At 37.6% G+C, this 22761-nt stretch overlaps 1 pseudogene; it reads right to left on the reverse strand.

Annotated features, from left to right (window-relative positions):
- Positions 1-572: 572 nt before the first annotated feature.
- Positions 573-22761, reverse strand: part of LOC129053307 (heat shock transcription factor, Y-linked-like) — a 29943-nt pseudogene continuing 7754 nt past the window's right edge.

A 22761-nucleotide genomic window follows, 5' to 3' on the forward strand; every position in this document is an offset into this window, starting at 1 on the left:
TGAATGCATGCATCACAACGCAGTTTCAGAGATACTTTCTTCTAGGTTTTTATCGTGCTATATTCAGTTTTTCATGATAGGCCTCAATGCCCTCCAAAATGTCCCTCTGCAAATACTACGAAAAGAATGTTTCCAACTTGCTGAATCAAAGGACAGGTTTAGCTCTGTGAGCCCAATCACACATCACAAAGTAGTTTGATAGATAGCTTTTTTGTAGTTTTTTGTCTTGGGATATTCAGTTTTTCACTATACGCCTCAGTGCATTCCCAAATGTCCCCTTGCAGATTCTACATAATAAGGGTTTCCAAACTGCTGAATTAAAAGAAAGGTTTAACTCTGTGAGATGAATCCACACATCACAAAGCAGTTTCACAAATAGTTGCTTTCTACTTTTTATCAGAAGATTTTTCATTTTTCACTGTAGGCCTCAATACCCTCATAAATGTACCTTCTCAGATTCTACAAAAAGAGTGTTTCCAAACAGCTGAATTTAAAAAAAGAAAGGTTTAACTCTATGAATTTAATGCACACATCACAAAGAAGTTTCATTGAAAGCTTCTTTCCAGTTTTTATCATGGGATATAGTGTTTTTCAGTACAAGCCTTCTGGTTCTTATAATATCCTTTCGCAGATCCTACAAAAAATGTGTTTTCAAATTGTCGAACCAAATGTAATGCTGTACAACAAGAATTGAAAGCACACAACACAAAGCAGTTTCACAGATAGCTTCTTTCTAGTTTTTATTTCAGGATATTTGGTTTTTCACTATTTGCCTCAGTGGACTCCTAAATACTGCTTCACAGATTCTACCAAAAGAGTGTTTCCAAACTGCTGAATCAGAAGTAAGCTTTAACTCTCTGAGCTGAATGTATGCATCACAAGCAGTTTCACAAATTGCTTCTTACTAGCTATTTTGGGATATTCTGTTTTTCACTATAAGCCTCACTATTCCCCAAAATGTCACTTTATAGTTAGTGTAAACAGAGTTTTTCCAATCTGCTGAATCAAAATAAAGGTTTCACTCTGTGAGCTGAATGCACACATCACAAAGCAATTTCACAGATAGATTCTTTCTAGATTTTTTTTTTTGAGATGGAGTCTCACTCTGTCACCCATGCTGGGGTTTCAGAGGATTGATCTTGGCACACAGCAACCTCTGCCACCCTAGTTCATTGATTCTCTGACCTCAACCTACCAAGTAGCTGAGATTTAGGCTCCTGTCACTGTGCCTGCCTAATTTTTGTTTTTATACAAGCAACAGGGTTTCACCATCTTGGCCAGGCTAGTCCTGAACTCCTGACCTCATGATCCACCCACTCAGGCATCCCAGAATGCTAGGACTACAGGCAAAAGCCACCATGTCCAGCCGATTATTTTTCTAGTTTTAATAGTGGCATATTCATTTTTTCAGTATAGACCTCAATGCCTTTTGAAATATCCCTTCACAGATTCTAGAAAAAGAGTGTTCCCAAACTGTTGAATCAAAAGTTAAATTTAATTCTTTGAGCTGGATGCACACATCACAAAGCAGTTTCACAAAGAACTTCTTAGTAGTTTGTATTTTGAGATATTCTGTTTTTCACTGCAGGCCTTACTGTGCCCCAAAATATCACTTTGTAGATTCTACAAAAAAGAATGTTTCCAATGTGCTGAATCAAAACAAAGTCTTAACTCTGTGAGCTAAATGCACACATCACAAAGCAGTTTCACAGATAGCTTCTTACTAGTTTTTAACCTGGGCTTTTCAGTTTTCCACTGCAGACCTCAATACACTCCAAAATATCTCTTGGTAGAGTCTAAAAAAACAATGTTTCCCAACTGCTGAATGAAAACAATTGTTTTTTTTTTTTTTCCTTTTTTTTTTAATTATACTTTAAGTTTTAGGGTACATGTGCACAACGTGCAGATTTGTTACATATGTATACATGTGCCATGCTGGTGTGCTGCACCCATTAACTCGTCACTTAACATTAGGTATATCTCCTAATGCTATCCCTCCCCCCTCCCACCACCCCATGACAGGCCCCAGTGTGTGATGTTCCCCTTCCTGTGTCCACGTGTTCTCATTGTTCACTTCCCACCTATGAGTGAGAACATGCAGTGTTTGGTTTTATGTCCTTGTGATAGTTTGCTGAGAATGATGGTTTCCAGCTTCACCCATGTCCCTACAAAGGACATGAACTCATCATTTCTTATGGCTGCATAGTATTCCATGGTGTATATGTGCCACATTTTCTTAATCCAGCCTATGGTTGTTGGACATTTGGGTTGGTTCCAAGTCTTTGTTGCTGTGAGTAGTGCTGCAATAAATATACGTGTGCATGTGCCTTTATAGCAGCATGATTTATTTTCCTTTGGGTATATACCCAGTAATGGGATGGCTGGGTCAAATGGTATTTCTAGTTCTAAATCCTTGAGGAATCGCCCCACTGACTTCCACAATGGTTGAACTAGTTTACAGTCCCACCAACAGTGTAAAAGTGTTCCTATTTCTCCACATCCTCTCCAGCACCTGTTGTTTCCTGACATTTTAATGATCGCCATTCTAACTGGTATGAGATGGTATCTCATTGTGCTTTTGATTTGCATTTCTCTGATGGCCAGTGATGATGAGCATTTTCTCATGTGTCTGTTGGCTGCATAAATGTCTTCTTTTGAGAAGTGTCTGTTCATATCCTTCGCCACTTGTTGATGGGGTTGTTTTTTTCTTGTAAATATTGGGAGATATACCTAATGCTAGATGATGAGTTGGTGGGTGCAGCGCACCAGCATGGCACATGTATACATATGTAACTTACCTGCACATTGCGCACATGTACCATAAAACCTAAAGTATAATAATAATAATAATAATAATAATAATAAAAGAAAAAAAAAGAATGAAAAAAAAAATAAAAATAAAATAAAAACAAATGGAAGAACATTCCATGCTCATGGGTAGGAAGAATCAATATCGTGAAAATGGCCATACTGCCCAAGGTAATTTATAGATTCAATGCCATCCCCATCAAGCTACCAATGACTTTCTTCACAGAATTGGAAAAAACTACTTTAAAGTTCATATGGAACCAAAAAAGAGCTCACATTGCCAAGTCAATCCTAAGCCAAAAGAACAAAGCTGGAGGCATCACGCTACCTGACTTCAAACTATGCTATAAGGCTACAGTAACCAAAACAGCATGGCACTGGTACCAAAACAGAGATATAGATCAATGGAACAGAACAGATCCCTCAGAAATAATGCCACATATATACAACTATCTGATCTTTGACAAACCTGACAAAAACAAGAAATGGGGAAAGGATTCCCTATTTAATAAATGGTGCTGGGAAAACTGGCTAGCCATATGTAGAAAGCTGAAACTGGATCCCTTCCTTACACCTTATACAAAAATCAATTCAAGATGGATTAAAGACTTAAACGTTAGACCTAAAACCATAAAAACCCTAGAAGAAAATCTAGGCATTACCATTCAGGACATAGGCATGGGCAAGGACTTCATGTCTAAAACACCAAAAGCAATGGCAACAAAAGCCAAAATTGACAAATGGGATCTCATTAAACTAAAGAGCTTCTGCACAGCAAAAGAAACTACCATCAGAGTGAACAGGCAACCTACAGAATGGGAGAAAATGTTTGCAATCTACCCATCTGACAAAGGGCTAATATCCAGAATCTACAAAGAACTCAAACAAATTTACAAGAAAACAATTGTTTAGCTCTGTGAGCTGAATGCACATATCACAAATCAGATTCAGAAATAACTTCTTTATACTTTTTATTGTGGGATAATCAGTTTTTCACTATAGGCTTTACTGCATTCTGAAATGTCTCCCACAGATTCTACAAAAAGAGTGTTTCCAAACTGCTGAGTGAAAACAAAAGTTTAAATCTGTAAACTGAATCCAAACCTCACAAAGCAGTTTTACAGAGAGTTTCTTTCAATTGTTTATCAAGGAATATTCAATGTTTCACTATAGGCTTCAATGCCCTCCCAAATATCCCTTTGCTAAATCCACAAAAGGAGTGTTTCCAAACTGCTGAATCAACAGTAAGGTTTAACTCTGTAAGCTAAATGCACACACCAGAAATAAGTTCTATGATAACTTCTTTCTACTTTTTTTTCAGGGATATTCGTTTTTTCACTATAGGCCTTAATGCACTTTGAAATGTACCTTTGCAGATTCTACAGAAAGAGTGTTTCCAAATAGCTGAATCAAAAGAAAGGTTTAACTCTGAGCTGAATGCATACATCAAAAAGCAGTTTCACAGAAAACTTCTTTTTAGTTTTCTATCTAGGGATATTTGGTTTTTCAATATGGGTCTTTCTGCTCTCTGAAATATCACTCAGATCCCACAAAAACAGTGTTTCCAACCTGCTGAATCAAAAGATAGATTTAACTCTGTGAGTTGAATGCACACATCACAAAACGATTACACAGATTTCTTCTTTCTAGCTTTTATCATGGAATAATTGGCTTTTCACTGTAGGCATTACTGTGCACTGAAATGTCCCTTCACTGATTCTACAAAAAGAGTGTTTCAAAACTGCTGAATCAGAAAAAACAGTTTAATTTTGTGAGCTGAATCCACACTTCATAATTCAGTTTTGCAGACAGCTACTTTCTAGATTTTATCACTAGATATTCATTTTTTTCCTATTGGCATGGTGGGCTCTGAAATGTCTCTTCTAGATCCTTCAAAAAGAGTGTTTCCCAACTGTGGAATAAAAAGAAAGGTTTAATTCTGTGAGCTGAATGTAGACACCACAAAGCAGTTTCCCAGTTAGCTTCTTTCTGTTTTTATTTTGGGATATTCAGTTTTTGACTATAGGCCTAATGGCCTCTGAAATGTGCCTTCACAGATTCTAGAAAAAGAGTACTTCCAAGTGTTCAGTCAAAAGAAAGGCTTACACCTGTGATCTGAATGCAGACATCACAAAGCAGTTTCACAGATAGATTCTTCCTAATTTTTATCATGGGATATTGGGTTTTTCATTATATGCCTTAATGTGCTCTGAAACGTCCCTTAGCAGATTCTACAAATAGAGTGTTTCCAGGCTGGTGAATTAAAAGACAGGTTTAACTCTGGAAGCAGAATCCACACATTTCAAGGAAGTTTCACAGATAGTTTCTTGTTAGTTTTTATCACAGGCTATTTCCTTTTTCACTATAGGACTCTGTGTCCTATGAAATATGCCTTTGTAGATTGTACAAGAGATGAATCCACACACCATGAAGCAGTTTCACAGATAGCTTCCTTCTAGAATTTATCATGGGACATTCGGTTTTTCACTATAAGCCTGATTGCCCTCCAAAATGTCCCTTCACAGATTCTATAAAAAGAGTGTTTCCAAATGGCTGCATCAAAAGTAAGTTTTAATTCTGTGAGCTGAATGCGCATATCACAAAGCAGTTTCACAGAGAGCTTCTTTCTAGTTTTTATCTAGGGATATTCGATTTTTCACTATAGGACTTACTGCACTCCAAAATGCCCTTTTGCAGATTTTACAAAAGAGTGTTTCCAAACTGCTGAATGAAAGGAACAATTTAACTTTGTAAGCTGAATCCACACATCACAAAGCAGTTTCTCAGCTAGCTTCTTTCAATATTTTATCACAAGATATTTGATTTTTCACTATAGGCTTAGTGGCCTCAGAAATGCCCCTCACAGATTCTACAAAAAGAGTATTTCCAAAATTCTGAATCAAAGGAAAGTTTTAACACTGACCTGAATGCACACAACAAAAAGTATTTTAACAGATTGCTTCTTTCTTGTTTTTATCACAGTATATTCAGTTTTACACTATAGGCCTTAGTGTGCTCAGAAAAGTCCCTTAGCTGATTCTACAAAAATCATACATAGCATCTTTTTAATTTTTCAAACGTAGCATCTTTTTAATTTTTATCTCAAGTTATTTGGTTTTGCACTATCAGCTATACTATGCTTTGAAATATCCATTTGTGTATTCTACAAAGAGTGTTTCTAAACTTTTGAATCAAAAGACAGGTTTAATTCTGGGAGCAGAATCCACACATCACAAAGCAGTTTCACAGATAGCTTGTTTCCAGGTTTTAATGGCAAGATATTCGGTTTTTCAATATAGGCCTTTGTGCACTCTGAAATGTCCCTTAGGCGATGCTACAAAAGGGGTTTTTCCAAACTCCTCTGTCAAAACAAAAATACAACTCTGTGATCTGATTCCACACATCACAAAGCAGTTTCACAGATAGCTTCTTTGTAGTTTTTTTGTGAGATATTATGTTTTTTCACTATATACCTCACCGTGCTCTGTAATATTTTCTTGCATATTCCACAAAAATAGTGTTTCCAATCTGCTAAACCAGAAGAAAGATTTAACTCTGTAAGCTGAGTCCTTTCATAACTAAGCAGTTTCACACAGTGCTTCTTTCTAGTTTCTAATCAAAAGATACTCAGTTTTTCACTACAAACCTCAATGTGCTCTAAAACATCTCTTCCACAAAAAAAAGTATCTCCAAAGGAAGGTGCAGTGGCTCATGCATGTAACTCCAGCTCTTTGGGAGGCTGAGGCAGGCAGATCACCTGAAGGCAGGAGTTCAAAACCAGCCTGACCAACATGGAGAAATGCCATCTCTACTAAAATTACAAAATTAGCCAGGCATGGTGGCATATGCTTGTAATCCCAGCTACTAGGGAGGCTGAGGCAGGAGAATCACTTGAGTCTGGGAGACAGAAGTTGCAGTGAGCCGAGATCACACCATGGCAGTCCAGCCTGGGTGACAGAGTGAAACTCCATCTAAAAAAAAAAAATGTGTTTCCAATCTGCTAAATCAAAATATTTACCTTTGTGAGGTAAATGCAGATGCCACATAGTAGTTTCACATAAATTCTTTCTGGTTTTTATCTAGGGATATTCAGTATTTTACCACAGGCCTTATTGCCCTCTGAAATGTCCTTTCACAATTTCTACAAATACAGTGTTTTCAACCTGCTGAATCAAAAGAAAAGTTTAACTCATCCAAATACACATATCATAAAGCAGTTTCACAGATAACGACTTTCTAGTTTTTATCACAGGATATTTGGATTTTCACTATAGACTTATTAGGCTCCAAAATGTCGCTTGTAGATTCTCCAAAAAAAAAAAAAAAAAAAAATCCAATTCCAAACTACTGAATCAAAAGAAAACTTCAACTTTCTGACGTAAATGCAGACATTACAAAGAAGTTTCACAGAGAGCTTCTTTCTAGTTTTCAACATGAGATGATGGTTTTTTCACAATATGCCTCAATAAACTCTGAAATGTCTCTGCAGCTTCTACAAAAAGTGTGTTTCAAAACTGGTGAGTCAAAAGAAGGGGTTGGCTGTATAAGGTGAATGCAGACATCACAAAGCAGTTTCTCAGAAAACTTGTTTTTTTTTTTCAGTTTTTACAAGCAATATTCAGTTTTTCACAAAAGACCTTAATGTGTTCTGAAATGTCTCTTCTCAGATTCTCCAAAGAAGTGTTTCAAGCCTGCTGAATCAAAATAAAAATTTAACACTGTGAGCTGAATCCAACATCACAAAGCAGTTTCACAGATACTTTCTTTCTAGATATTAATGTAAGATGTTTGGTTTTCCACTATAGGCCAAGTTGTCTCTGAAATATCCCTTTGCAGATTTTAGAAAAAGAGTGTTCCCAAACTGCTGAATCAAAAGAAAGGTTTAATTTTGTGAGTTGAATGCAGATATCACAAAGCAGTTTCACAGATAATATCTTTTTAGATTCTGTCTTGGGATATTCTGCTGTTCACGATACATCTTACTGTACTCTGAAATATCTTTTAGCGTATTTCACAAAAGGGGTGCTTCCAATATCTGAATCAAAAGAAAGATTTAACTCTGTGAGCTGAATTGAGATATTCCAAAAGAAGTTTCACAGATGGTTTCTTTAAGATTTTATGATGAAATACTCTGTTTTACACTATCAGCCTGGTTGTCTCTGAAATATCCCTTTGCAGATTTTTCAAAAAGTGTGTTTCCAAACTGCTGAATCAACAGAAAGGTTTAACTCTGTCAGCTGAATGACATCACAAAGCAGTTGCACATATAGCTTCTTTTTGTTTTTATTGCAAGATCTTCTGTTTTTTACTATTGGCCTTCCTGTGCTCTGAAGTGTCCCTTCACATATTCTAGAAAAAGAGTGTTTCCACTGAACTGAATCAAATGAAAGGCTTAACATTGTGAGCTGAATACACACATCACAAAGCATTTTCACAGACAGCTTTTTACTAGTTTTCATTGTGGGCTACTAGGTTTTTTACTGTAGGCCTCAATGTCCACCAAAATGTCCCTTTGCAGCTTCTAAAAAAAGTGTTTCCAAACTGCTGAATGAAAAGAAAGGTTTACTTCTGAGAGCTGAATCCAGACATCATGAAGCAGTTTCACAGGTAACTTCTTTTAGTTTTTATCGTGGGATGTTCAATTTTTTACTACAGGCCTCAATACCTTCCAAATTATACAAAATCAAAACCAAAAGAAAAATTTCACTGTGTGAGCTGAAAGCACACATCAGAAAGCAATTTCACAGATAACTTTTTCCAGTTTTTGTCTAGAGATACTTGTTTTTTCATTGTAGGCCTTATTATGCTCCAAAATTTCCCTTCTCTGGTTCTACAAAAAGAGTGTTTAAAACTGCTAAATCAAAGGAGTGGTTTAACATTGTGTGATGAATCCACATTTCACAAAGCAGGTTAACAGATAGATTATTTCTGGATTTTATCATGGGATATTCTGTATTTCACTATAGGCCTACTGTATTCCAAAATGTCCCTTTACAGATTCTACAAAAAAAGTGTTTCCAAACACTGAATCAAATGAAAATTTTAACACTGTGAGCTGAATGGAGACTTCACAAAGCAGTTTCACAGATAGCTTCTTTCTAGTTTTTAAATAGGCTATTCAGTTTTTTTCTTACTGCACTCTGAAATGTCCCTTAGTGGATGCTACAAAAATAGTGTTTTGAAACCACCAAATCAAAGGTAATTTTAACTTTGAGAACTGAATCCACACATCACAAAGCAGTTTTGTAGATGGCTGCTTTTTAGTTTCTATCGTGGGACTTTCTGTTTTTCACTACAGGTTTTACTTTTCTCTGAAATATCTCTTTGTTTATTCTACAAGAAGAGAGTTACCAACCTACTGAATCAAAAGAGAGGCTAAACTCTATGAGCTGAATTGACACATGACAAAGAAGTTTCACAGATAGCTTCTTACTAATTTTTATCATGGGCTATTCACTTTTTCACTATAGGCCTCAATGTCCTCAGAAATATCCATTCACAGATTCTGCAAAAAGAGTTTTTCCAAACTGCTGAATGAAAAGAAAGGTTTAACTTTGTGAGCTGAGTGCACACATCACAAAGCAGACTGACAACTATTCTTCCTTCTAATTTTTATTGTGGGATAATTTGTTTTTCACTACAGTCTTTACTGTGCTCAGAAATGTCTCTACATATCCTACAAAAATGGTGTTTCCAAACTGCTGAATCAAAAGACCAGTTTAATTCTGTGAACTGAATGCACACTTCACAAAGCAGTTTCAAAGATTGCTTCTTTCTGGTTTTTAATCATGGAATATTCACTTTATCTTTATGGGGCTCACTGTGCTCCAAAATTTCTCTTTGCAGATTCTACAAAAAGAGTGTTTTCTAACTGATGAATCAAAATAAGGTTTAAATCTGTGAGCTGAATGCACAGGAAGCAGTTTCACAGACAATCTCCTTCTAGTTTTTATCTAGGAATATTCTGTTTCTCACTGTAGGCCAGATGGTACCCTGAAATGTCCCTTCACAGATTCTACAAAAAAAAGTGTTTCCAAATTGCAGAGCCAAAAAAAACAGTTTAACTTTTTGAACTGAATCCTCAAATAGCAAAATAGTTTCTCATGTAGCTTCTTTCTAGATTTCATCATGAGATGTTCACTTTTTCACTGTAGGCCTAGTGGTCTCAAAATGTGCCTTCACAGATCCTACACAAAGAGCTTTTGCAAACTGCTGAATAAAAAGAATGGTTTAACCTTGTGAGCTGAATGGAGACTTGGCAAACATTTTCACAGACAGTTTCTTTCTAGATTTTATCATGGGATTTTTGATTTTTCACTATAGGCCTTATTGTGCTCTGAAATATTCCTTCACAGATTCTGCAAAAAGACTTTCCAAACCACTGAATTAAAAAACGGTTTAACTTTGTGAGCTGAATCCACACATCACAGTTTTAGTTTTTATTGTGGGATATTCGGTTTTTCACTATGGGCCTTACTATGCTCTGAAATGTCCCTTTGCAGATTCTACAAAAGCACTTTTTCCAAACTTCTGAATCAGAACAAAGTTTAAATTCTGTTAGCTGTATCCACACATCACTAGGCAGTTTCACAGATACCTTCTTTCTAGATATTATTGTGGGATATTCTGCTTTTCTCTATAAGCAAAATGGGATTTGAAATGCTCTTTTGCAGATTCTCCAAACAAAAGTGTTTCCAAGCAGGTGAATGAAAATAAACGTTTAAGTGTATGAGCTGAGTCCACACGTAACAAAGCAGCTTCACAGATAGATTCTTTCTAGTTTTTTAGTGGGATATACAATTTTCAATTTAGGACTTACTGCACTCTGAAATGTCCCTTCACAGATTTTACATAAACAGTGTTTCTATCCTGCTGAAAAAAAGGAAAATTTTAACTCTAGGAGCCTAAGCCACACAGCATAAAGCCATTTCATGGATAGCTTCCTTCTGGTTTTTATCACAGGGCATTCAGATTTCCACTATAGGCCTCAATGTCCCTTCATAGATTCTACAAAAAGAGTTTCCAAACTGTTGATTCAAAAGTATGGTTTAACTCTTTGAGCTGAATTCACACATCATAGAGCAGTTTTCACAGATAACTTTCTAGTTTTTATCATGGCATATTCAGTTTTGTTAATATTGGCCTTACTCCACTCCAAAATGTACCTTCACAGAATCTATAAAGACAGTGTTTCCAAACTGCTGAATCAAAAGAGAAAAATTTAACCCTGTGAGCTGAATCCACACAAAACAAAGCAGTTTCACAGATAGATTCTTTCTAGTTTTTAATATAGGATGTTAGGTTTTTCACTGTAGGTCTTAGTGTGTTCCAAATTGTTCATTAGCAAATTCTACAAAAAGAGTATTTCCAAACTGCTGAATCCAAAGAAAGGTTTAACTCTGTGAGCTGAATCTGTATATCACAAAGCAGTTTCACAGATAGCTTCTTTCTAAATTTCATCATGGATGCTTCTGTTTTCGCTATATGCCTGGTAGGCTCTGAAATGTCCCTTCAGAGATTCTACAAAAAAGAGTTTCCAAACTACAGAATGAAAAAGAAAAGTTAAATCTGTGAGCTGAATGCAGACCTAAGAATAATGTTTCAGATATAGTTTCTTTTTAGTTATTCTCATGGAATATTGATTTTTCACTATAGGCCTTACTGTGCTCCAAAATCTTCCTTAGCAGATTGTACAAAAAGTGTGTCTCCAACATGCTGGAAGGAAAGAGATGTTTAATTCTGTGAGCTGAATCTACACATCATCAATCAGTTTCACAAATAACTTCTTTCTAATTTTTACAAAGGGCTATGTGATTTTCCACTATAGACCTTACTGTCCTCTGAACTGTCCCTTCACAGATTCTACAAAAGAGTGTTTCCAAACTACCAAATGAAAAGAATGGTTTAACTTGTGAGCTGAATCCACATATCACAAGACAGTTTCTCATACAGCTTCTTTCAAGATTTTATCATGGGATATTCAACTTTTCTCTATAGGTCTCACTATTCTCCAAAATGTTCCTCAGCAGATTGTACAAAAAGGGTGTTTCCAACATGCTGAATCAAAAGAAAAGTTTAACTCTGTGAGGTGAATCAACACATCACAGAGCAGTTTCAGAGTTTCTCTTTAGTTTTTATCATGAAATATTCAGTTTTTTACGTATGCATTACTGTGATCTGAAATGTCCCTTCACATATTCTACAAAAAGTGTTTCACACCTGCTGAATCAAAATAAAAATGTAAGTCTGTGAGCTGAAAGCATTAATTGCAAAGAAATTTCACAGATAGATTATTTTGAAATTTTATCATGAGATATTCTGTTTTTCTCTATAGGCATAATGGGCTCCAGGACGTCCCTTTGCAGATTCTACAAAAAGAGGGTCTCCAACCTGCTGAATTAAAACAATGGTTTAACTCTGTGAATTGTATCCACATATGACAAAGCAGTTCCACAGATAGCTTCTTTACACATTTTATCACAAGATATTCAGTTTTTCACTGTAGGTCTCAAGGTCCTTCTAAGTGTCCCTTTACAGAATCTACAATATGAGTTTTTCCAAACTGCTGAATCAAAAAAAAAGTTTAACTCTGTGAGCTGAATGGAGACAAAGCACTTTCACAGAAAACATGTTTCTTTGCTTCTAGGTATATTTGGTTTTTCACTATTGGCCTTACTGCACTCCAAAATGACTCTTTGTATATTCTAAATGACCCTTTGTAGATTCTAAAATAGGAGTTTCTGATCTGTGGAATCAAAACACAGGTTTACTCTGTGCTGAAATCAAACGTCACAAAGCAGTTTCACAGAAAGCTTCTTACAAATTTTTATTGCGGGATATTTGGTTTTTCATCATAGGCCTTAATGCGCTCCAAAATGTCCCTTCACAGATTCTACAAAAGAAGCATTTCCAAACTGCTGAATTAAAAGAATGGTATAACCCTGTGAACTGAATCCACACACCACAAAGCTGTTTCACAGATAACTTCTTTCTCGTTTTTATCTGAGGATACACTGTTTTGTACCATCAGCCTCAATGGGCTCCTAAATGCCAGTTTGTAGATTCTCCAAAAAGAGTGTTTCCAACATTCTAAATGAATAGAAAGGTTTAAATCTATAAGGTGAATTTTCACATTACAAAGCAGTTTCACCAATGGCTTCTTTCTAATTTTTATCTGGGAATGTTCAGTTTTTCCCCATAGGCCAGAAAGGGCTCAAAAATGTCCCATCGCAGATTCTCCAAAAAAAAGTATCCAACCTGCTGAATCAATAGAAAAGTTTAACTCTGTGAGGTGAATCCACACATCACAAAGCAATTTCACAAATAGTTTCTTTCTAGTTTTTATATGGGGATATTCTGGTTTTCTTCATAGGCCCTAATAGACACCCACATGTGAGATTTTCCAAAAAGTGTTTCCAACCTCCCCAATAAGAAGAAAGTTTTAACTCTATGGGATGAATCCACACATCACATAGCAGTTTCAAAGATAGCTTCTGTCTGGTTTTTGTCTTGGGGTATTCAGTTTTTCCCCATGGGCCACAGTGGGCTTCCAAATTCCCCATTGCACTTTCTTCAAAAACAGTGTTTCCAACCTGCTGAAACAAAAGAAACATTTACGACTGAGAGATAAATTCACACATCACAAAGCAGTTTCACAGAGAGATTCTTTCCAGTTTTTATCTCAGGATATTTGACTTCTCCCCGTAGGCCTGAATGGGATACTAAATGTCCCTTAGCGGATTCCTCAAAATGTGCATTTTCTAACTGCTGAATCAAAAGAAATTTTTATCCCTGTGAGATTAATTCAAACATCACACAGCAGTTTCACAGATAGCTACTTTCTACTTTTTCTGAGGATATTCTGATTTTCCCCTTAGGTCTCAATGGACTGCCAAATGTCCAATTGTAGATTCTCCACAAAGAGCGTTTCCAACCTGCTGAATCCACATAAAGTTTTAAATTTGTGAGTTGAATACACACATCACAAAGTTGTTACACAGGTAGCTTCTTTCTTGTTTTTATCTAGGGATATTCAGTTTTCCCAAAAGGCCTAAGTGGGCTTACAAAAGTCCCTTTGCAGATTCTCCAAGGAGATTGTTTCCAACTTGCTGAACCATGAGCATGAAATGTTCTTCCATTTGTTTGTGTCCTCTTTCATTTTGTTGAGCAGTACTTTGTTGTTCTCCTTGAAGAGGTCATTCACATCCCTTTTAAGTTGGATTCCTAGGTATTTTATCCTCTTTGAAGCAATTGTGAATGGGAGTTCACTCATGATTTGGCTCTCTGTTTGTCTGTTATTGGTGTATAGGTATGCTTGTGATTTTTGCCCATTGATCTTGTATTCTGAGACTTTGCTGAAGTTGTTTATCAGCTTAAGGAGATTTTGGGCTGAGACAATGGAGTTTTCTAAGTGTACAATCATGTGATCTGCAAACAGGGACAATTTGACTTCCTCATTTCCTAATTGAATAACCTTTATTTCTTTCTCCTGCCTGATTACACTGGACAGAACTTCCAACAATATGTTGAATAGGAGTGGTAAGAGGGCATCCCTGTGCCAGTTTTCAAAGTGAATGCTTCCAGGTTTTGCCATTCAATATGATATTAGCTGTGGGTTTGTCATAAGTAGCTCTTATTATTTTGAGATATATCCCATCCATACCTAGTTGATTGATAATTTTTAGCATGTAGGGCTGTTGAAATTTGTCAACGGTCTGTTCTGCATATGAGACAATCATGTGGATTTTGTCTTTGGTTCTGCTTATATGATGGATTACGTTTATTGATTTGCATATGTTGAACCAGGCTTGCATCCCAGGGATGAAGCCAACTGGAGTGTGCAGGATAAGCTTTTTGATGTGCTGCTGGATTCGGTTTGCCCGTATTTTATTGAGGATTGTTGCTTCAAAGTTCATCAGGGATATTCGTCCAAAATTTTATTTTTTTGTTGTGTCTGTGCCAGGTTTTAGTATCAGGATGATGCTGGCCTCATAAAATGAGTTCGGGAGGATTCCCTCTTTTTCTGTTGATTGAAATAGTTTCAGAAGGAATGGTGTCAGCTCCTCTTTGTACCTTTGGTAGAATTCAGCTGTGAATCTGGTCTGGACCTGCATTTTCTTTGGTTTGTAGGCTACTAATTATTATCTCCATTTCTGAGCCTGTTAATCATCTATTCAGGGATTCAACATCTCCCTGGATTAGTCTTGTGAAGGTGTATTGCATCTATTCAATTCTTCTCTCTTTTCTCCTTTATTAGTCTTGCTAGTAGTCTATCAATTTTGCTGATCTTTCCAAAAAACCAGATCCTGGATTCATTTATTTTTTGAAGGGTTTTTTTTTTTTTTTAATATCTCTATCTCCTTCAGTTCTGCTCTGGTCTTAGTTATTTCTTGCCTTCTGCTAGCTTTTGAATGTATTTGTTCTTGATTCTCTAGCTCTATTAATTGTGATGTTAGCCTGTCAATTTTACATCTTTCCTGCTTTCTCTTGTGGGCATTTGGTGCTATCCGTTTCCCTCTGCACACTGCTTTAAATGTGTCCCAGCGATTCTGGTATGTCTAGTCTTTGTTCTCCTTGGTGTCAAAGAACATCTTTATCTCTGCCTTCATTTCGTTATTTACCCAGTAGCCATTCAGGAGCAGGTTGTTCAATTTCTATGTAGTTGTGCGGTTTTGAGTGCATTTCTTAACCGTGAGTTCTAATTTGATTGCACTTTCATCACAAAGACAGTTTGTTATAATTTCTATTGTTTTAAATTTGCTGAGGAGTGCTTTAATTCCAAATCTGTGGTCAATTTTGGAATAAGTGTGATGTGGTGCTGAGAAGAATGTATATTCTGTTGATTTCTGGTGGAGAGTTCTGTAGATATCTGCTAGGTCCACTTGGTCCACAGCTGAGTTCAAGTCCTGGTTATCCTTGTTAACATTCTGTCTTGTTGCTCTGTCTGATGATGACAGTGGGGTGTTACAGTCTCCCATTATTATTGTGTGTGATTCTAAGTCTCTTTGTAGGTCTGTAAGAACTTGCCTCATGAATCTAGGTGCTTCTGTATTGGGTGCATATATATTTAGGATAGTTAGCTCTTCTTGTTGAATTGATCTCTTTACCATTATGTAATGGCCTTCTTCGTCTCTTTTGATCTTTCATGGTTTAAAGTCTGTTTTATCAGAGACTAGGATTGCAAAACCTGCTTTTCATTTCTTTGTTTGTCTGTTTTCCATTTGGTCTGTAGGTCTTCCTCCATCCCTTTATTTTGAGCCAATGTGTGTCTCTGCATATGAAATGGGTCTCCTGAATACAGCACAGTTGGGTCCTGACACTATCCAATTTGCCAGTCTGTCTTTTAATGGGGGCATTTAGCCCATTTACACTGAAAGTTAATATCATTATGTCTGATTTTGATCCTGTCATTAATATGTTAGCTGGTTATTTTCCTCGTTAGTTGATGCAGTTTCTTCCTAGCAGTTATGGTGTTTGCAGTTTGGCATGCTTTTGCAGTGGCTGGTACCAGTTGTTCCTTTCCATTTTTGGTGCTTCCTTCAGGAGCTCTTGTAGGGCAGGCCTGCTGGTGACAAAATCTTTGAGCATTTTCTTGTCTGTAAGGTATTTTATTTCTCCTTCACTTATGAAGCTTAGTTTGGCTGGATATGAAATTCTGGGTTGAAAATTCTTTTGTTTAAGAATGTTGAATATGGGCTTCCACTCTCTTTGGCTTGTAGAATTTCTGCCAAGAGATCATCTGTTAGTCTGCTGGACTTCCCTTTTTAGGATACCCAAGTTTTCTCTCTGGCTTCCCTTAACATTTTTTCCTTCATTTCAACCTTGGTGAATCTGACAATTATGTGTCTCGGGTTTGATTTTCTTGAGGAATATCTTTGAGGCATTCTCCATATTTCCTGAATTTGAATGTTGGCCTGCACTGCTAGGTTGGAGAAGTTTTCGTGGATAATTTCATGAAGGGTCTTTTCCAGCTTGGTTCCATTCTCCCTGTCACTTTAAGGTACACCAATCAGACGTAGATTTCTTTTTTTTTCATAGTCCCGTATTCCTTGTAGGCTTTGTTTGTTTGTTTTTACTCTATTTTTCTGTAAACTTCTCTTCCTGCACCATTTCATTCATTTTATCTTCTTTTACTGATATCTTTTCTTCCACTTGATTGAATCAGCTACTGAAGCTTGTGCATGCATCACATACTTCTCGTGCCATGGTTTTCAGCTCCATCAGGTCATTTAAGGTCTTCTCTATGCTGTTTATTCTAGTTAGCCAATTGGCTAATCTTTATTCAAGGTTTTTAACTTCTTTGCAATGGGTTCAAACATCCTTCTTTAGCTCGGAGAAATTTGTTATTACCAATTATCTGAAGCCCACTTCTGTCAACTCATCAAAGTCTTTCTCCCTCCAACTTTCTTCTGTTGCTGGGGAGGAGCTTGCATTCCTTTGGAGGAGGAAAGATGGTCTGAGTTTTAGAATTTTCAGCTTTTCTGCTCTAGTTTCTCCCCATCTTTGTGGTTTTATCTACTTTGGTTTTTGATAATGGTGACCTTCAGAAGGGGGTTTGGTATGGATGTTCTTTTTGTTGATGTCGATGCTATTCCTTTCTGTTTTTTAGTTTTCCTTCTAAAATCCAGGGCCCTCAGCTTCAGCTCTGTTGGCCTTTGCTGGAAGTCCACTTCAGGCCCTGTTTTCCTGGGTATCACCAGCGGCAGCTGTAGAAGAGCAAATACTGCACAACAGGAAACATTGCTGCCTGATCCTTCATCTGGAAGCTTTGTCTCAGAGGTGGACCCAGCTGTATGAGACTTCAGTCACTCCCTACTTGAAGGTGTCTCCCAGTTAGGCTACTCAGGGTTCAGGGACCCACTTGAGGAGATAGTCTGTCCATTCTCAGATCTCAAACTCCATGATGGGAGAATGACTACTCTTTTCAGAGCTGTCACACAGGGACTTTTATGTCTGCAGAAGTTTCTGCCTCCTGTTATTCAGCTATACCATGCCCCCAGAGGTGGAGTCTACAGTAGCAGGGAGGCCTCATTGAGCTGCAAAGGGCTCCACACAGTTTGAAGTTCCCAGCTGCTTTGTTTACCTACTTAAGCCTCAGCAATGGTGGACGCCCTTCTCCCAGCCTTGCAATTGCCTTGCAGCTTGATCTTGGACTGCTTCTCTAGCAGTGAGCAAGGCTCTGTGGGTGTTGGACCCCCTGAGCCAGGCACAGAATGTAATCTCCTGGTGTGCCATTTGCTAAGACTGTTGGAAAAGTGCAGTACTAGGATGAGAGTGTCCTGATTTTCCAGGTACCATCTGTCATGTCTTCCCTTGGCTAGGAAAGGGAATTTCCTGACCCCCTATGCTTCTCAGGTGAGGCAATGTCCCTCCCTACTTTGGCTCACACTCCATGGTCTGCAACCACTGTCCAACAAGTCCCAAAGAGATAAACCCAGTTCCTCAGGTGGAGATGCAAATATCACCTGTCTTCTGTGTCACTCTGGGAACTGTAGACTGAACCAGTTCTTATTCGGCCATCTTGGATCAGTCCCTCACTTCTTTCTAGTTTTTAAATGGAGATATTTGGTTTTTCACCATAGGCCTCAATGGGCTCCCAAAGGTTTTATTGCAGATTCTCCTAAAATAATGTTTTCAACCTGCTGAATCAACAGAAAGCTTTAACTCTGTGGAATAAATCTGCAACTCACAAAGCAGTTTCACAAATAGCTTCTTTCTATTTTTTATCTCTTGAAATTTTGGTTTTCTGCATAAAGCTCAAAGGGCTCCCAAATATGACTTCACAGATTCGCCAAAAAGAATGTTTCCAACCTGCTGAATAAAAAGAAAATTTTAATTCTGTGACATGAATCCACATATCACAAAGCAGTTTCACAGATAGCTTCTTTATGGTTTTCACCTGAGGATATTCAGTTTGTCTCCAAGGACTCAATGGGCTCGAAAATTCCCTTTGGAGATTCTTTAAAAAGAGTTTTCCCAACTTACTGAATTAAAAGAAAGGTTTAACTCTTTGAGGTGAATCCAAATATTACAAAAGAGTTTCACAGATAGCTTCTTTCTAGTTTCTATCTGGGGATAGTTTGTTTTTCAGCATATGTTTCAGTAAGCTCCAATATGTGACTTTGCAGATTCCACAAAAACAGTGTTTACAACCTGCTGAATGAAAAGAAAGGTTTAACTCTATTAGATGAATCTACACATCAAAAGTAATTTCACAGAGAGATTCTAATTTTTTCTGAAGATACTTGTTTTTTTCCCAGAGGCCTCAATGGCCTTCCAAATGACTTTATGTGGATTCTCCAAAAATACTGTTTGTAACTTCTGAATCAAAAGACAATTTTAACCCTGTGAGATGAACCCCCATATCACAAAGTAGTTTTTCAGATAGCTACTTTCTAGTTTTTATCTGAAGATATTCAGTTTTTCCTCGTACACCTCAATGCACACTCAAATGTTTCATGACAGATTCACCAAAAAGAGTGTTTCTAACCTGCTGAATCAAAAGAAAGTTTTATCTCTGTGAGATGAATCCACACATCAGCAAACAGTTCCACAGATAGCTTGTTCATAGTTTTTACCTGTGAATATAAGGTTTTTCCCCATAGATTTCAATGGGCTCCAAAATGTTCCTTCATGAATCACTTTCCTTGCATGATAATCCAAAATGGCTTTTGGAGCCGTGTCTTGCAAATGGGTGACAAAATCTGGATAAGGCTCCCTTGGAACCTGTGGAACTGAGTAAAAAGAAGGGTAAGTAGTACCAGGGTTATGAATTTTTTCCCAGGCTCTTAGGTATATAGTTCTTAGCTGATCAACAGGTTCAACACCCATTACCATCAGTTGATTTCCAGTACCTCATGCCTCTCCAAATCCAAGCAACAGATCAGATGTGATATTAATGGGAGGTTGTGCTTGAGCATTTCTGCATGCCTAATTTATTGTTTCATCCATCCACCAAGTTTCAAATTAGAGAAATTGAGAGGGAGACAGGGTGGATCAGGCTAATAACTGATAATAATCCATAGATATTAAATGTTGGTTATAAGCCACAGATTGTAATAAGGAATGAACATAAGGATAATTTGGCCCATATTGTCCAATTGCTTGCCTTAAGTCTTTTAATATTTTAAAATAAAATAGCTCCCACTGTGCTTGAGTATGTTCTCTGACCTTTTCAGCTGGCAAAATAATTAGTAAAAACTGCCAAGCATCCAAATCCCCCATTTCTTGTGTCGGGAGAAGGGTTGCCTGGATTACCCCTGAGTCATAATTAGTATCTGGGCTAGCTCACACAATTCCTTTACCATAATTAACAGGTGTACAAGCCTGGATCATTCCCTACTGTAATTGGCTGTTGGGCAAGCGTGCAGCTTCCTTTCACCATAGTCAATGGTGGGGCATGCAACATTGGGAGTGGCAAGATGCATCTCAGGCTTCCTTTCTAGAAATTCATAAGGCTGAGGAAGGGGTGACCATTCCAGGCCTTCCCCTAAAGGCACAGTAGGTGGTAATATTTCTGCAGTAGGTGGAACTGTTCCTTTCATAAGTTTTTGGAGATTAGTATGTATACCTTCCCATTTCTCCCCCTTTTTAAACCTAGACTGTGATGGTTCCCTTTGCTCATCATCAGACTTCTGATTATTAAAATTTTCTGTGTCATCCTGAAACTCCTGTTCCTTCCTCCTCAGTGGGGAAGCACTTCAGTGCTGTTTTAATTACCAACCACAATGACCAAGTTGAGAAAGGAATATTGTGGCTCTCTCATGCTAATTTTAAGTCTGATCCAACCTTATACCAATCTTTTACATGCCTGGTTCCATATTCCATGAACCAAGGAGAATACTCTTCTATGAGATGGAACAAAGATGTGAGATTTCAGATACTCACAATTGCCCCACTGTAGCACAATAACTGTGTCAACAGGCATAAGTAATTAGCCAACTTACTTTCAGCCTGACCCAGATTTTCCTGAGGTTACCATGGAATTCTCCACAGAGCCTGAAGTGAAAACCTACGTGGGTGTCCTTTGTCAGTCATGCTCCACTTTCCATGCTCTGGCATTTCTTCACCGTATTATTGTAGAGATTACAGGGAGACCTGTGTTGGGTGCCAGATGTTGGGGAAACAAGCCCCCTCCTACCCAGTGGGTACCCTGACTCTGGTGGAGAAAAAAAGAGTTAGGCAGAGTAAGTGTTTAAAAGGTGGGTCTAGGGGATTGGAGCATTGAAGGATTCCTCATAGCCTGGAGCCCTCAGGCTCCACCCAATTTATTGGTATACGGACAGTTTGTTCTTACAGCAGATGGGAGGGGGAGGAAGGAATGAGGAAAAGGATTAATCAGTGAAGGAGATCTTGTGAGTCATTCAATAAGATGTATAGCAGTGGTGATTTCTGTGAATTTCCTTGAGAGGCGTGTGTCTAAACTACTTAAGATCTTCAACTTATTGGGACTGAAACAGGTGGGAGCAGGTTTTAGGAGAAGCCAAGATGTTTGGCTATACTCCACTGCTTCAAGGGAGCATTATCTCCCTGAGAAAACTGTGGAATGCTGCTGAGTGGTTATGCTCTTGGGGCATAAAAACCTGAAGGCAATAAGGAGAATTTTCTCCTCAGAGACCAGCCATGGCTTTCCATGTGTGTCTCACACAGGGGAGACCAACACAACTGGCACCCCAGAAACCCTCCTTCTCACATTTCCAACCACATAAATCAAAAGAAAGGTTTAACTTTGTGAGATGAATCCACACATCACAAAGCATTTTCACATTTTCTTTCTAATTTTTTGCTGGGGATATTGGGTTTTTCCACATAAGCCTGAATGGACTCCTAAATATCCCTATGCAGATTCTCCAAAAAGAATGTTTTTAACCTGCTGAATCTAAAGAAAGGTTTAACTCTGTGAGATGAATCCACACATGACAAAAGCAGTTCACGGATAGCTTCTTACTAGTTTTTACCTGAGGATATTCATTTTTTTCCCAGTAGGTTTTAATGGGCTGCCAAAAATTCCTTCATAGATCCTCCAAAAGACTGTTTTTAACCTGCTGAATACAAAGAAATATTTAACTCCATGAGATGAATCCACACATCACAAAGCTGTTACACAGATTCTTTCTAGTTTTTACCTGTGGAAATTCAGTTTCTCCTCATGGGCCTTAATGTGCTCCCAAAAATCCCTTTGCAGATTCTCCAAAAAGAGTGTTTCCAACCTGTTAAATCAAAACAAACTTTTAATTCGGTAAGATGAATCCACACATCATAAAACAGTTTCATAGAAAGTTTTTTCTAGTTTTTACCTGGGGATATTGGGTTTTTCCCCATATGCCTCAATGGGCTCTCAAATGTCCCTTTGCAAATTTTCTAGAAAGATTGTTTCCAACCCATTGAATCAAAGAAAACGTCTAACTCTGTGAGAAGAATCAGTAAACCACAAAGTAGTTTTACAAATAGCTTCTTTCAAGTTTTTACGTGGTGATATTTTATTTTTCTCATTGGCCACAAAGGGCTTCAAAACGTCCCTTTGCAGATCCTCCATAAAGACTATTTCAATCTGCTGGGCCAAAAAAGAGGTTTTTCACTATGAGATGAATCCTCACATCACAAAGCAGTTTCACAGATACCTCTTCCTAGTTTTCACCTGGGAATATTTGGATTTTCCCCATAGGCTTCAATGGGCTGACAAATATCCCTTAGCAAAACCTCTAAAAAAGAGGGTTTCCAATCTGCTGAATCAAAAGAAACTTTTAACTCTATGAAATGAATCTACACATCACAAAGGAGTTTCACAGAGAGCTTTTTTCTTGTCTTTACCTGGAGATATTCAGTTTTTCCACATGGGCCTCAGTGGTCTCCCAAATATACCTTTGCATATACTCCAAAAAGAGATTTTCTTTTTCTTTCTTTCTTTTTTTTTTTTTTTGGAGATGGAGTCTTTCTCTGTCACCCAGGCTGGAG

This window comes from Pongo abelii, chromosome Y (assembly GCF_028885655.2).
Source record: "Pongo abelii isolate AG06213 chromosome Y, NHGRI_mPonAbe1-v2.0_pri, whole genome shotgun sequence".
NCBI classification, from domain to species: domain Eukaryota; kingdom Metazoa; phylum Chordata; class Mammalia; order Primates; family Hominidae; genus Pongo; species Pongo abelii.